This window comes from Ptiloglossa arizonensis, chromosome 8 (assembly GCF_051014685.1).
Source record: "Ptiloglossa arizonensis isolate GNS036 chromosome 8, iyPtiAriz1_principal, whole genome shotgun sequence".
Lineage (NCBI taxonomy): Eukaryota > Metazoa > Arthropoda > Insecta > Hymenoptera > Colletidae > Ptiloglossa > Ptiloglossa arizonensis.
Window position 1 is genome coordinate 13755756 of NC_135055.1, and position 16547 is coordinate 13772302.

A 16547-nucleotide genomic window follows, 5' to 3' on the forward strand; every position below is an offset into this window, starting at 1 on the left:
CAGACTATGCAAACATACCCTCGTTTACGTAATCTTCGATCGCAGTATTTTGATTCTTTTAACAAATAAAATAAAATATAAACCAAGATACTGAAAAAAATTTTTTCGAAACGCGTTAAAACCTTTTTTTTCGCTAAAAATGATGAGAGAGCTCAGCAAATGTCGAAAATTCGTCGATTTAAAACAAGAGATAAAAGGTAAAAAAGCAACGTCGATAAATAATCCGTTAAAAACATTGAAACATAATCTCTCGTCAATTGCTCGGGCGGAAAATAGGAAGAAATTAAAACGCCGCCCTAGATTCTCATCCAAACACTGCATTTAAATCGATGCTGAAACGCTGTTTGTCATGTCTCGTTGTACGTGTTTTCGTTTCAACGAAACAGTTTTTTTTCAAGTCGACACAGAACCGTGCGAGATTCTCGTCTTATTATCGATCGCGGGATCACCGTGAATTTCCACACGGAAACTGTGCATCGAACACTACGCGCACGATTCAATTTTATGACGCGTTCGAAATAATTTCGTAACAACACCACCCCTCCAGAACACACAACCCATTGTATCGCGATGATGGTACATTGTACTTTATCGACGAGCAATAAACTGGGGCGTGACTTGGAGCTTTCTGCTACGGCTCATGAGCATTTTTATTGCAGAAAGTGTGCCGTAAAAGCGAAAAAAACTCCGGCTAAAGTTTCTAAAATACGCCGTAAACCGTGTTCGTTTAAATTTATCAGCTTTTACGGATATTCCGTGACGGAAGACTGACGCGGAACGGAACTCTTTTCCTCTTCTTACTTGCAGTGGAAATTTCTCGTTAAAGAAATGATGAAAAAAAAAGAAAGAAAGAAAAAAAAACAAATCATTATACTTTTTCGTAAACAAATCAAAATATTGTTTCGTAATTTTTTCCCCTGCGGAGGAAAATAACCATTATTGCAACTATTCTGTCGTTTTCGTGTCAAATTTATTCTCAAATATACCGCGTATCACACTTTGGATATTAATTAACTATCGATTGATACATCGACGTGACTGCAATTTTTATTATTTTGTCGTTAGTGGGGGTACGCAGATAAAAACGCATCCCTGAGAGAGAAATAAATTTCAGAAGCCATCGCGCAGCCGATTCGAGAAACGAAACGAGCGATGGCCGACGATTTGTTACAGTCGTCCTTTGTATGACCTCGTTGCGCTCGTTTCCGTCGTTTGTTCGTTAAATCGTTCGAGAACGAGAGAGAGAGAAAAAAAATTGTGACCGCGATGCGCTAGAGTCGCGATACTTTCTCAAAAGTGAACACCAAGCTAACCAAGCGTGGTAAAAAAGAAAGGTAGAAGAACGACGCCGGGGGATATAAACAAAGAACCGACGTTTTGTCCCTGCGAGACAAAAAAAAAAAAAAACGCTCGAAACTCGACCGATTAGGACACAACCGAGAGGGAAAGTTCAGAGACGCTTTTGAAGTCCTTTTACGAGAAATTCCGTGTGATTTGGAACAGCAAACTTCTAGGTGATCCGATTTTTTCAAGTCTCGTTTTCGCTAAAAACGAGTTTACGTCGAAAACTCTATTTTTAAAAATGATTCTCTACGGAGTCACGATTTTTTCAAGAGTAATGCCTATTGATACAGTGTTAACGATTGAACGTCCATGTTGAAATTCTCGGATCTTTCGTGTTATAATTACAAATTCCTGATTAATGAGCACAGATTACGGGGAATATTAAACAAGAATACTCATCAATCTCGGCGATGATTAATTGTTTAACGACTGTTTTTATCGTTATGTAACATTGTTTCGTTAATTAATTGCAGAAGTAATGATAAAATAATCGGTTACTGTTCAATTCCGATACTTACTGAATAAATCCGCAAAGCCGACTTCGATCGATTTTGCAATCCACGAAATATGTGTATATCTTTCGTTCGATATTGTAGAAAATATAACGAGTTCTGCGCAATATAACCGTTTCACTTGTTTTTATGTCAAGTTTAATTATTTCTCGGTGCACGAATGCGTTAATGAAAACACACGAATCGTGTACTTTAATTTTTGGAAATTTTCGCGACCGTGAAATCTCCGATCAATAATCAGATTAAAGATTCAACTTACTCGTTAGGTTTCACCTCTGACGATAAATAATTTCTGCATAAATAATTTCTTCGGATCTTCGTTAATACCGAAATAATTGTACCGCGTATGTAACGAATTGTAACCACCTGCATGGCGGCCATTATTTTACACGATCGACGCAAATCTGTCGATATATCGAATCGTTCGAGCGTAAAGTCGTAAGAATCGAACAAAATTGTAGAAAAACTCCTGCGCGAAAGAGGACTGCTTAAATTTCAGTGAACTCACCACCACAAACGCGTTCGTAACACGGCGCGACCGAACATGTTTGAAAACAAAAACCTCGCGATTCACAGAATCAACCCTCGCACGAGTCTCCGTCATCGTTCGACGATTCGACCGTAAATAAACAATGACGACCTCGAACGCTCGCTTTCAAATATTGCACATTTCGAGGCATCAATTACCGCGGAACGTATTTGCGCAATGTTACAGCGACCCCTATAAAGAGGCGTATAATTACCCTGATTCAAAGTCGAAGCGCGTACACCGCGTACAGAAACGGCCTCGTATAAGGGTTAATCATCGTAAAATCACGAGTTCATCCCTCACGCGCCGGATCCTCTCTCTGTCTCGCTTTTGCTCGCTCGCCTCTCGACGTCCGGCGAGGTAAATATAATCTGAAACGACGATCGATGAGCCTGGTTCACGGATCGTAAATGCACGAGGTGCGTTCAGCCGCCCAAATAACCTGCAAGCTGCTCCGGCTAATCCACAGATGATTGCACTTCTTCACGGGAAAACAAACACCGGTCTCGGGTACGAGTCAACAAACCGCGACGATTACAAACTGATCGCGGAATTGCCACGGAAACCGTCGGACGGGCACGTGCACATCGGACAATCGGAAGTACATGACAGCCGCAACGATGTACACATCGACGGAGATCAACAAACGACACGTTACTTCAACTCCGAACCACGCGCCGCGGCGTCCGAAACTATACTGCCACTCCCGCGCTGCCACTCATCGCGCGACGCTTGCGACACCTGCGCGCTCTACCGGCCGCCATCGTTACTAAACACCGAAATCCTTATTAGGCTCCAATTTTGAATTTTACTACCTGTTACAACGTTGTTCCCTGTTTCGCGAAACGGAACACAACTCTCTGGCACACCGAATGGGTCGATTTACGGTTTCAGATTCTCGACGATAATTACTGGGAATTATACGAAACATTTTTTAAATCTCGTAGGCAATTAGTTCGGTTAATCTCTATTCCTAAAACGAAACAATCAACGATCTTCCAGAGGGAGATTCAATTAGCGATTATTTACAATTTATTCGAGTATCGCGCGATTGTTGATCGTTTATTAGTCACTTATTTGTAACCTTTTTCACAATACGTTGTAAATAACAAAATATCATATTTAACTATAGTTTTCTAGATTTTTCTTTTCTCAAACTTGAAAGCGTTAGTTCAACTAACCTAAACCCTTTCCATAGGACGAGATTGTTAACGACTCCTAATTTTATTAAATCTGCAACCACTATAAATACAATCGTATATATTTAAAACTATTATCACTCCACAGGTATATTTTCTATATGCGAATAAAATATTCTGATATTTCAAAATATTTCAATCTCGTTTCTACTATTCTATTCTGTAAAATATTCCAATACTTCAATCTCTTCTTTTATTCTATTCTATGAAATATTCCAATACTTCAATATCTTCTTTTATTCTATTCTATAAAACATTCTAATATTTCAAAATATTTCAATCTCTTCTCTTCTATTTCGGGGGAAAAACGAATATTTTAACAAAGTTCAACTTCCTACGCCCCTACGATCTCCGATAAGAGCACCCTATTCCTGGCCATACACATTCTTCTACATAAATTTCCGTAAATCGAATCATGATATCCAATTTACAGATTAAAATAGACCAACGTGGACCCTCCAGAGACGCGTAGGAAACGGTCCGTCAGCCGTTTGCACGTCCCATGAAATTCAAGACGTCCGATTTCGGAACGACCGATGCATTCGTTTCGAAAGTCGAATCGCTCCGGCCCGCTCCGTACCCCAAACCGCGTTCAAACGCAATTTAATAACTCACGGTCACAAGTAACTTCGAGGAGCCCTCGAGCGTGGCCGTCGTTCGCCATAATGCTCGCAAACGGAAGAAAAAAACGAACGGGGAGGAAAAAAAAAACGAGTAAGGGTAGGGGAGGGTAGGAAAATGGTGATTCCGCTGTCACTAGGAGGGAGGGCCACGGGTCCGCCTTCGTACGGGAAACGAGTAAATTTTCCACTGCAAATAAAACTTCCAGCGAAAGGGTCCGCGATTAAACCGACGGCGACGGGCGTGGTAGGGGAAAAAATGAGATACGTAAAAGGCTTCTGCGACGCTGTTTGCTTTTCCCGTTTCAGCCCCGTACCTCGCGAGCGTGCGAACAAAGAAGAAGAAGAAAAAAAAAAAAAGAAAAAGAAAGAAAAAAAAGAACGTACGTTTCGGCCAGGTTTTCCCGATACACCCGTTGGCCCTGGCCACCGCGCCTCACGACCGCTAGGAGCAATTAAAAAAGTGATTAAGCGGAGGATGCTGCAACCTCGCGGACAAAAGTTCCTTCCAAGGCCGTTCTAATGTTGCCGCTTTCAATTTTCGCGGAGGGAGGGTTACCCATACCCTGTACACTCAACCGAGGATCTTAGCTTTCCCCCGATAAATAAGTCATCCCCTTTTGGGTGACGATAAACAATCGTAGGTGTGGGTACAGTGTACGTGGAAATTACTAAATATATACGATGTGAGATCTGTTTGTAAAGGAGGACACTATAGAGTACGATATTGTGGATAATGGAAGAGTTTTTTTTATTGTTTCGTGTATGTACACCCTGTTTGAAGGTCACTGGACATTTATACATTTTTTACCAATTTTGATTATATATTATAGATTGCTGAAATTATTTTACTTTGTTCTTGCGTGTATTTACGAATATGTGTGTTTAAGTGCAGCAGAAAAATATTTGGTTAAAATGAAAAATGTAGTCGAAACGTTGGTGTGAATATGTGCTACCACCAACCCTTAAGATATCATTAAAAGAAAATAAACTTTACAAACTGGTCTCGCATCGTCATTTCCACCTATTATTAAACATCCCGGTATAGAAGTAACCTTTGATAAAATTACGAACAAATATTCGTAATCGAATTGTCCAATTCACTGAAATTTCGAACAAACATACCTAATTCAATTTCCCAACGATGCAACCCGGTGACAATGACGCGCGAGTGTTAGGTATCACGTGTGAATATCGATGAACATTTTTGTTTATCACCGACGAAATAATTCGCCTCCGAAGGGATTGCGGTAACGATCGATACTCGAACACCGTGCCACCACCGGCAACGATATTATCCTGCTTTCGTTATTCTCCAATTAAGTGGAAACGAAAGGAAACAGAAAGCAGGATGTTTCTTATTAGGAACACGGTGTATGGATGAAGGTTTAACGGTATATAAAGAAGGTACTGAAGCGAGCTGGTGAGACCGAACCGACGCGTTCAGGATAAACAAGAACTCGTTGAGACATCAAAGTTTCTTCGTTCCGCGTGATTTTGCACATTATTCCGTGGCGTGCAAAATGAACTTCTCGTTCGTAAAATTTTCATACACGATACCAACAGAACCGTGAAACCGGTACCGTGGCAAAGGTGCGCGCGTATCCTCGTCCCGGAAGCACGTTTTTCAAGCTGGACCTCTTCTATTCCCAGCGCCTCAATTATCGCGGACGCGAGTCCCTCTCGGTTTCCTCAAGGCCGAGAAAACGGACGAAATGAAATTCTTCCAAGCCACATTTCATTAAAAGACATTAAGAATGCCCTCTGCTGTGCAAATGAAATTGCAATTATGCATGCATCGTAAGTTATAAACGCGAAAGGGCAAATACGAGCGTACGCTCGAGCTTCTCGCGCGAAATTACCCGGGCCCCGTTTAAACTACAAACGCGTCGCCGTACTTGCTCCAAAAGTTCGGGAACGTCTTCGTTCGTTGCTACGTTTTCAACAAACGTTCGAAATCATCGTCCCTGTTCATATTTTTCCATCCAGTGTGCGAAACAATTCTCGAAGCTTTCGTCGTAACGAAATATATACACTGTTACGTAAACACTGGTCTGGAAATTACGTTTAAAGGAATTACTGTACACGTACGGTTATTTCTCGATAATTGAATACAAAACGAGAAAAATGATTTCACTCGTGATTACATTCGAGCTGAGAAATAAATTCGAATTGATAGAAATATGTTTCGGGAATGGAATAGATGAGAAATACGTTGTTGGTGTTCGACGATGTGCGTATAAATGAAAAATAAATATGTTACAATTCTACGACCATGTATGCATTTTAAGGTTAAAATAGGCGAAATTATAATTAAATGGATTATCGTAAACTAAGTGATTTTTCAATGACAATAAAGTCAAATGTGGTTGAAAATAGTGTTTTCTTTCTTAAATGAAAATCGGTTTAACGAGCGGTCACCAAACTTACGATTACGATTATGAAACTTCGCGACGAAAGTCTTCCTCGAGGTGTTATTATTTTAATTAACGTCTATGCACCGTGTCACGGTCTTGCAATAAAACTTCAACTATGCACCTCATTCCGCACTTCGCGACGCGTTCTGCAACGAAAAACGACACAGCCTCTTTTAGAAACGTAAACGCACTCGTTCGAACGAGTCGGTTTGTGTCACGGAAAGAGGATTCATTATTCTCAGCTCAAATGGTCCTAGTAATTCGTGTCAATCCAGCACATAATGCACCTCATATCCCGTGCACGGATGCACCGTTTCTATTTCAAACGAACATCGTTTCGTGTAGGTGCTCGTAGAATGTCTTTCTAAAAACTTCATTTGATAAATCACACGAAGACAGTTTCTTCGCGTCGCTCTGTTACGTTTCGAATTTTTGGTCTTCAAATTTCTAACTTTTCAAATAATAAAAATGATACGTCGTAAAATACGCAAACGTTGCTCGAATTTTTAAATACAGTAAAACAGTCTTGCCTCGCTGTCATAACCGAAAAATTTGTATCAAGAATCTATCATTTTAACGATACGTCTTTTTTACGCAAAACTTACGTAGAATTCAAAATATAGGATGGAATAAAATATGATAGCTGTAAGAAAAACAATTTTTTCACACTATTACTGTGTTAGGTTGTTATGAAATTTAATTATGAATATTTTTTCGTAGCTGTGATGCTGACTTCCATTTCACAAAGTTTCAAGCAACTTAAAAATTAAACTTTCGCGTATGTACGAATACTCATGGAAAGTTTAAGATTAACAAAGTCGAGTGCATTTTAAAAAAGTTATATGCTACAGATCACTCATCGATTCCCATCAATAGGTCCCAATCGAAATTTTCTTTGCAACGAAATAGGCAATAAGTCGCAATAATTATAAACATCCGCCAGCATGAAAATTACTGACAGTAATTCCGGAACGAGTGTGAAACTAAAACAAAGTCCAAAGGAAAAGAAAAACTGAAATAAACTCTGAAGAAAAAGTAAAACTAGAATAAAGTTTAAACGAAAGGTAAAACTAAAATACAGAATATTTATAAAAATGAAATAACACAAGTACGTTCCATTTACCTTATAACAGGTACAGTCCCTCTTTTCTGTAACCGCATACCAAACACTCGAGGTACGTGTTTCGAAAATACGCTAAAAATAACATCAAATATGAAAATACCGGAAAACCCCGGAATAAGAAGAATAAAAAAAGAAACGTTCCAAAGAGAATATTTTAAAAATATACCAAGAATAACACCAAATATAAAAATACCGAAAAAAAAACAAGATCAAAGAAGAATAAAAAAAGAAACGTTCCAAAGAGAATATTTGGATAATATACAAAAAATGACACCGAATATAAAAATACCGAAAAAAAAAAACAGGTATAAGAAGAAGAAAAAAAGAAACTTCCCAAAGAAAAGCCTCGAAAATGTTTCACGACTGAGAGGCGATAAGTATAATCATAGTTGGCGCGCGTCAATTTAATAAATAAATGCGTACGATGGAATTATGGATCGTGTCTCCGTGATGGATCCAACGATCAACGGGCACGTGTGCGTGGCGAAACCGCGGAACGTCGGTATTAGAATATTGCGCAGAGCAAATATTATCGCAATCACGCCCCCGACTATAGTTCGTTCGTAATGAACTGTCCGTGGGTGTTCTCGCGTCTCGGTGAAATTCACGGTTGGCCAATATTTTTTCTACGCGAACGAGAAAGCACGAAACGACCGATTCGTGTCGCGGCCCGAACGATCTCTTAACGAATCATCGAGAGATAAGACGGCCGTGAGAAAGAGGAAATTAATTAACTCGGTGTGCGCGGGCACACGAGACGGCCAAGGGAACAGTTTTGATGAGTTCGTAAAGTTCGTAGTATCTTCATTCGTGATCGTTCAGGAAACCGTTCAACGTTGATAAATTCTAACGCGGCTCGCTGAAACGAGATTACTCCAAGGTATAACGTGTTTATTAACCGCGCAACCGCGATCGACAACGTACAATTATTGGCCGGTAACGATCCCGGAATTTCGAGCATTTCGACCGATTTGATTTCATTCGATTTCCATCGGGCACCGCGAATCGCGTGTCCGTTATTCCGCTACGGATCTCGATTACGTCGATTCGATTTTATTTCGTTTTTACGACCACCACCGAAACCGTTGGCTTTAATCGGTATCGTTAAATTCGAAGGAAAAGAAGAAGAAGAAGAGGAACGCGGACCGCGTTGGATCGTACTTGAATAATTGCTCGCAAAACGTATCCGAACGTTTGAAAATCATTACGCAACGAAGAAGAAGAGCGTGAACCATGATTTCGTCCATGTACTCGGAATCGATGTTATTCGTACCAGTTATTTTGAATATTCTCGCGAAATTGAGATTAGACGTTATTTCGTTCATCGTTTACTCCAACTGGCAAGTTTCATTTTTATTGTTAATACCGTGTCTAACGTTCCTGCGGGAATAATTTTATTACGTTTACTTTAATTAATACGAAATTATCTGGAACGTGTACACGTGATATTAACCGTGCAATAAATTACGATATCGGTGAAATAAAATCGGAGAAAAAAAATGGAAATATTCTTTCGTGTAATTCGAAATTAAATTGTTCCCGTTCGTATCGGTGAATTGCACTGTTTGCTCGTTTAATGCCGAGAGCCTCTTAAATTAAATGCTCGGAGAACTCTCGCGCTAATAAACGATATTTAACATTCATCGCGCATAATACGATACAGACGAAAGAATCACAGAATTCGGAGTAACGTGTTCGCCGGGATTTCCGCGAAATAAAATTCAACGAACGATCACCGTTTAGAAAATACGATTAAACCGTACGTTCGATGTCTTTAAAGGCAACGACTAACTGTTAAAATTACGAATAAATATAACGAAATTTCCCAATGCCGATAATCTCGCGAATTGATGAATATCGAGGGTAAATGTTCGTTTCAATTTCTGTTCGTTTCGAACGAAATGATTCGTTCGTGGCGAAAAATGGTCGGTTCTGGTAGTCGGGGTCGCCGCGAGCCATCGATTAAAGAAATAAATAAATTCCAATACGGTAACAAGCGGGACGATCGTTTCTCGAGTGCCAATGGAGTATTCGAACGTCGATCCGAGCGACTGTACGATTGTTCTGGAACGTTACACCGTACTTTAATGCGTCTCGGCGGTAAAAGGTTACACAAAATAGCAGACGATGAACCTTTCCTGTACCTTCGACGGTCTATTCCTTACAAAACCGTCCCCGGTTGTATAGCTCGAACAGCAGGTTCCCTCATTAATGAAGGCTTAATTAGCGTGCTTCGCCTTTTTATCCGAACGATAGTCGCTTCCGGTTCCGCTTCCTTGGTCTTCCGCATCGAGTAAACGAGCGAAGTCGAATCGCTTGGCTATCGTTGCCTCGAGAGCATTATCCTACCGTGATCATGATAAGAACCATCGAATCGATACGACCACCTTAACCGGGTACGATGCTTATTTTATACGATACGCTCGAGTCTGTGGAACTCGTACAATCGCGTAAATATTTGCAGCCGTTTTTTAAGAAAAAAAATCTGAGGAATATTATCACCCTTGTTCGTTTATCAAGAGACTGAATGAATTGAATTTTTTGACAAGAAAAGGACAAACTTCGTCCGATTATAATTCGTCCTTCAAAGGTGGAATTAATAATAATAATGTGTGCAGACTTTTCAGAATTGTGAAACGAGATTTTTATACCGAACGCCTTTCCCAACGATTCTCCGGTGCGTTTAAACATCTTTTATTTCGTCGATTCGCTATGGTTGCGTGAAAACGCTCGAAATCGTTCGAGCGAGCGGTTTAACACCTAATTACTGTTGAAAAATATTTTATTCGTTCGAGGTGTACGCCCGTGATGCTCTTGAAAAATTGATTCTCGGTTTCGACCACTCTTTTCGAGAGTTAATTTTTATTCTTAAGAATGTTTCAATTCGAAGAAGGACGACTTTTCTATTGCGTAGGTACAAATCTGTTTGGTTCGATTAACGTTAGTTTTTTAATCGAATTTACAAAACGGTGAATATATTACGATGAAGGCAAGGTTAATGGAATGTTGTGAGAATTCTTCGCGTTGTATTTTTAGATTGTTTCTAAACAGGGTCAAAATGCTCGAAAGGAAATGCTCGGGACGACTTCGATTCGTAACAATTGTTTCCAATCGTCTTCGAAGCTTTTGTTTCGATAGATTTGTATTTTACCTTGATCCCTTTCGTATTATTTGCACTCGTTAAAATCGTAAACATCGCAACAGATTGCGCGCAATTTTAAATTCCCTTTCTGATTCATAAACGAATGAAATTAACACTCGTAAGATTATACTTGATTCCATTACGTACAATTATACAGAGTTACTATATTTTTTTTCTTCTTTTTTTTACACCGAATTTGAAATCCTGACCGACGAAATCTGATCACGGTTTCAAGTTTCTGTCTCACGTATTTTCATCGACCGATAAAAGTTTCCGAGGAAGAAATACCCGTGGCCTTTTGTTTCGTCGAAATCAACACTGAGTTCGTGAAAACTAGGTCCACGTCTAGAAGGAGCTTAAAGTCAATCTTTTTTTATTTTTACTTTCTTTCAGCTTTCTTTCGTTTTGCTTAAGAAAGCCGGTTCTCTTGAGTCTACTGATAACAGAAGTTCCATTAGCGGATCCATCTTCACTTTGGCAAAACATTCCCTGAAATCTCTCCGCACCTTTATCCGAATAACAAAGTCATTCCCTTTGAATCTCGCGTACAAAGTACGGACTGTGTCTGAACATTTAGAGGATTATTAAAAGTACAAAAGACCTCTGTCGCTCTAATCCTAGGAAACCTATTGGGGTTTCGCTTCAACGAAGAAGAAAGTGAGCTCTTGATTACGAAACAACGTGAAACGCGACTGGTCTACATCTACCAAAATTATCCACTATGCAGAATCGTGATTAAAGAAGAACTCGATGAACGATTTGTTTGTTTCTTAAAGAGAGGGTTCACTGTCTATTCTTTAACGCGTTAATTGACACTATGGTCACTGGTGACCGACTTGGTTCAATCTTACAATACCTCTTTAAATACTTCGAACGAAGTCCAATTATTTACAAACTCTCGAACAACTTTACTATTATTAGATAAATATCGTAACGTAACAAGAATACCATTGAACTACAATATTTTCCATTTGGTACACTAATTTGAAAAAATCCAATTTTGACGATAGATTCTTTCTTAAGAACACATCACTTTTTTAACAGTAGATTCTTATCGGTAGAATCGTACAGATTTCTCCGTTTGATAAAATACTTAATCCGCGCTTTTCCTTCCATTCGACGAGAAACGAAGTATTCGTGGAATATTTTTTGTTCTCGTTAGCTAGCCGCACAATTTTCATAAAATATTTCCCACCCTCGATATTCATGGAACATTTCCCTTCCTCCGTCTCTACGGTGTCTGCGTAATTTTGCACAATTTACCACGTTCAATATTCATGAATATTCCGAGCATTCGCCAAGCGTTCGCGCGAAACTGAAAAATACTAACGCATCGTCGATCAAAGTTCAAGAAAACTTCGAGACACCGTGGTACCGCGTAACCCGTGTCGTTGAAGAACGTTCGATTAACGATCCGATGAAACGGTACGAATGGTGCTTAAAAAAAAAAGAAAAAAATAAAATCTCGAAACACCGCTGCAGTTTAAACGCGAAGAAAGGAATAAGTGATTAGCTCGCTAATGGATGCGACGAGAAATCACGTGGATACCTACTATATTACAGAACTCTTTTCACGCCGAGCTGACAGTCTGGTAATTTATCCCGTATCTGCGCGTATACGGGCAGACAAGGTGAACGCAGCAGGTGTGGAGACTCTATGGGGATGGACAGTTCGATGGAACGACCTAAAATCATGCAGGTACCTACAGTGTTACTCAGGCTCGGTGTTCTCGGATGCGTGAAAAAAAAACTGTTTCCTTCCGTGTACGAAATAAAAAAAAAAAATAATAAAAGAATTGAAGGACACGAAGTGTCGGAAACATCGTAGAGTTGATTTAGAAAAATGTGAAAATGATAAAAGTGAGGAACGATTACGATAAATCTTACGTTCGAGTGTTTAAATTTGAAGAGATTTCGACATAGATAGAATCTTGAGAATTGTGGAGTATTTTAGGAACAATGTAGAGTCGGTACAGAAACGTTTAAAAATAATAAAAGTGAGGAATGACTACGATGAATCTTTGTACGATAAGTCTCGAAATACGAAGAGATTTCCACATTAGATAAAATCTTGAGAATTGTGGAGTATTTTAGGAACAATGTAGAGTTGGTGCAGATACGTTTAAAAATAATAAAAGTGAGAAATGACTACGATAAATCTTTGCTCAAGTCTCGAAATCCGAAGAGATTTCGACATGGATACTTAGACAAAGATAAAATATTGAAAGTTGCGGAGTATCTTAAAAATTACACGATGACTGTGGTAAATCTTTGCTTAAGTTTCCTCGTGTTTAAATCCAAAGGAAGGTATACAGAAGCTTAACATTAAGGTATCTGCAGTCGTATCCTCTAATCACTTGAATTTAATGTGTGTTCTGTGTTCTGTGTATTGTGTTACAAAATATTGAAAATTATGAAACACTTTACAAATAATGTAGAGTTGGTAGAAAAAACTATGAACAAGCCACTGAAACAAACACTGATCACTGAAATATCAATATAGAGATTTAGAGATAAAAGAACTAGTCACAAAAGTAACTATAGGACCACCTAAGTACAGTATCCTCTATTTACTGTATTCGTCGAACACTGAGTCTCATAGAGAACTTCAAGAACAACGTAGAATGGTCACAGACGATTTTAAAAATTGTTCTAAAATCTAATTCACGAATAGCATAGGTTTAAACATAGGTAAACTTGATTTATGTACATAAAGTACTGCCCACGCTTGGTATCCTCTAAAATGCGAGATAATCTTCTTCTTTATACCGTATGCACTTGTTAAGTATCGTGAATTATGGAATACCTCGTAAAGAACGTAAAATTAGTACAGGAAACTTGAAACAAAAATAATAGTAAAAAAAAAAACAATAAAAACAAAGGAAAAACACATTCGTGAGCAGAGCGAGGAACACGGATTACAACGAAATCCAAGTTTGATGTCCAGTAGACCTCGAAACAACTTTATCGATCGTTCGTTAAATATAGAATTAACGAAAGGAAATTTGTAACACGCAAAAATTGATTTACGAACGACAGAAGGGAGTACGTAAGCTTGCCGAGCAAGGGTAATAAAAACATTTTACGATCGAGTCCTTCCTCTTATTTTTCGAACACTTTTACTACTCGTATCTTGTATTTCTCGTCCTCTCGCTCGTCGTTCTATTTGTACGTCGCAAATTGCGTGATTTGCTGCTTGTTCCACTCGTCGTTTCGACCCCTTATTACAAAAGGAACACCGTCGGCTGTAATTCCAAGCATGATTATTGCAACTTGCGGTTCAGGATGCAAAACAGCGAAACGATGGAAATCGCAGCGGCGGGTAAAATTAATGCAATTTGCAGCAGTAAAACTTCCCTCGGACCGTACAAAAAATCCTATTTTAAAAAGCGCGCGTCGTCTGTCGTTTACGCGTTTCAAATTGCTCCATCATCGGGCCGTGTTCACTTTTAAACAGACGCCGTGGAACAATTTCATCGCGATACCCGTTCAAGCAACGATTATTCATTCTCGTGCAATTTCATTTCAACGATTCCGTACGGCTCTCAACGAAATCGAGCACTTTGTAGAAATTAAAGGAAAACTGTTGATTAATATCAGCGAGCAACGTGCACGGGCAACGGTAAATTAATTACAAGAAAGTATATTTACCCGTGGATTGAATTACCCGCTATCGGAGGATTTCTTAGAGAAATTAAGATCGCAGAAAGCACCACCATAAATTGTGGAAACCGATCGTTTCGTTTACTCGGGGGTAAATGGTATTACTTTTCCGTGACTGTGCATCCCGGAGACTCGTCGAGCAATTTCGAAACGATTTAGAAGTGTTCCGATAGATGTTCCTTCGTTATTATTTCCACGAATATTTCGTCACAGTTACTTTCTTCTTGTTCCTTTTTATTCCATTTATTTTGTCATTTCCGACTCGTCTCGACTCTCGAGTACTTCGTAATCTCCCTCTCGATTCCTTTTGTTTCGAGACAGAGGAAATGGTTCGAAAAATTATACACGATTCAAGGTGACCTCGACGAACACCGTACTTGTCGAGCACTGTACCCAGCCACCATGCAAAACGCGCGAGCACGTAATCTGTACGGGTACGACCACCGCTACGGGGACATTGTACCCAAAGCGTTTGAAAATTTGATATCCTCGCGTCGTTCCATCTTACCGTATAGGCGTCCGAGAATTTTCACGTGCTTTCTTAGTTATTGATCCGCAGTCCGGGGAAAATTCTTCGCCGACGAAATTAGCCATAATGTCCACGAAAATGTATTTAAATGCGCGGTAAGTGACCCCATTACGGAGCAGGGAGAACACAATCGTTCAGAAACGAGTATTTTTTTTTTTATGGACTCGTTGAGAGAAATTTGTCTCTGAGAATGTGTAAACAAAATTTACTAATATGTACTTAATGTACGACGGTGCTGTAGTACCGATTAATATTAGTCAGTCAATGTATAAATGAATAATGAAGGAATTATACTCTACGGGTATAATTCTATGGGAAAGACACCAAAGTTCTCTTAATAGGTACTGGAGTAGTTTATAAAAATATTATTATGGAGTATAACAGCCTGTGTTTGTTAACACATACGTGTGTTTAAATTTTGTATTCTCTTTTTACGAGTTGGTTTAATTTTGATCAAGATTGGCCCATGAGTAACGGTGTTTATCTTTTGTTGTTTCTTTACTTTTGCGATAAACAGAATGAATAAGAACTGCTATCTGAAATATTTCGTTATCTGTTGATTGATTCAATCAGAAAACGATTCACGCGAAATACGTTGCATTCGATAAGACCTATTTAACGAGTACCTTTCAATTCGTTTATGTGTAATATTTTCAGAGACATCAAAATGACCATGAGTTTTTTAAACGACACCTACCTCATATTTTTTTACGGTCGACTCAAGATCACCGTAATACCGGTCATTAAATTCCTCTTTCTATAAACTACAACGCAGCACTAGAAAAAAGTATGCAGCGTCGTTGAAAAAACTCAAGATCACCTTGATATCTCCGAAGAGATAAGATATAGAGAATTAAAATTCCTTCCATAGGCCCCCTCGAATGCAACGTATCTCGTGTAAAACATTCTTTAAAACGATCTCGAAGAGAATTAAATTTTACCCAAAAAGGTTACAAAACTCTATCCCTTTCAATCAAGAAAAAATTAAATGAAAATTTCCTCATAGAGTACATTCCTCTCTGTATACTCTCCAATGTCTAGACGAACATTAATATTACCAAAAACAATAATTCCAGTGTCCGGATGTATTAAAAACGTTACATTTCATCGACACAAATCGTGAAATCCAATTTCTTTTAGAACAGTTAACGAGTATAAAAAACAAAATCGTCCGTCGTTTAATCGTTTCACACGGAGCGATAACTCCGATCGTTTCTCGATGAAAAAGAAAGGGGTGGAGTGGGGAGAAACGTTTGTTCAAAAGGAGGGTTCATTCCGTGTAAAGATTCGAGCGCCCGTGTAAACGCTCGAAACAGATTTTCCGGTGACGCGTCGTTACAACGAACGCGTTGCGTCGCCGCCAATCAGTCCCCGTCGGTTCGGAACGTTAATTGTCCCGGACTTCGTTAAACAGGACGTCAAAGTAGTAATTGGCGATCGACCTTGCGACGAATTTCCGTGAATTAAGG

At 39.1% G+C, this 16547-nt stretch overlaps 1 protein-coding gene across 13 annotated transcripts in view; it reads right to left on the bottom strand.

Annotated features, from left to right (window-relative positions):
• LOC143150547 (rap guanine nucleotide exchange factor 2) overlaps positions 1–16547 on the bottom strand; it is a 300304-nt gene that overhangs the window by 140133 nt on the left and 143624 nt on the right. For 9 of the 13 annotated variants that reach the window (XR_012993095.1, XM_076318897.1, XM_076318898.1 and 6 more), the window contains exon 1: positions 2828–3066. The exons of the other annotated variants lie outside the window; for them this stretch is intronic. The gene's annotated coding sequence lies outside the window, so the exon portion shown is untranslated. Of the gene's footprint in view, positions 1–2827; positions 3067–16547 lie in introns of those variants that run through there. 13 annotated transcript variants of the gene reach the window in all.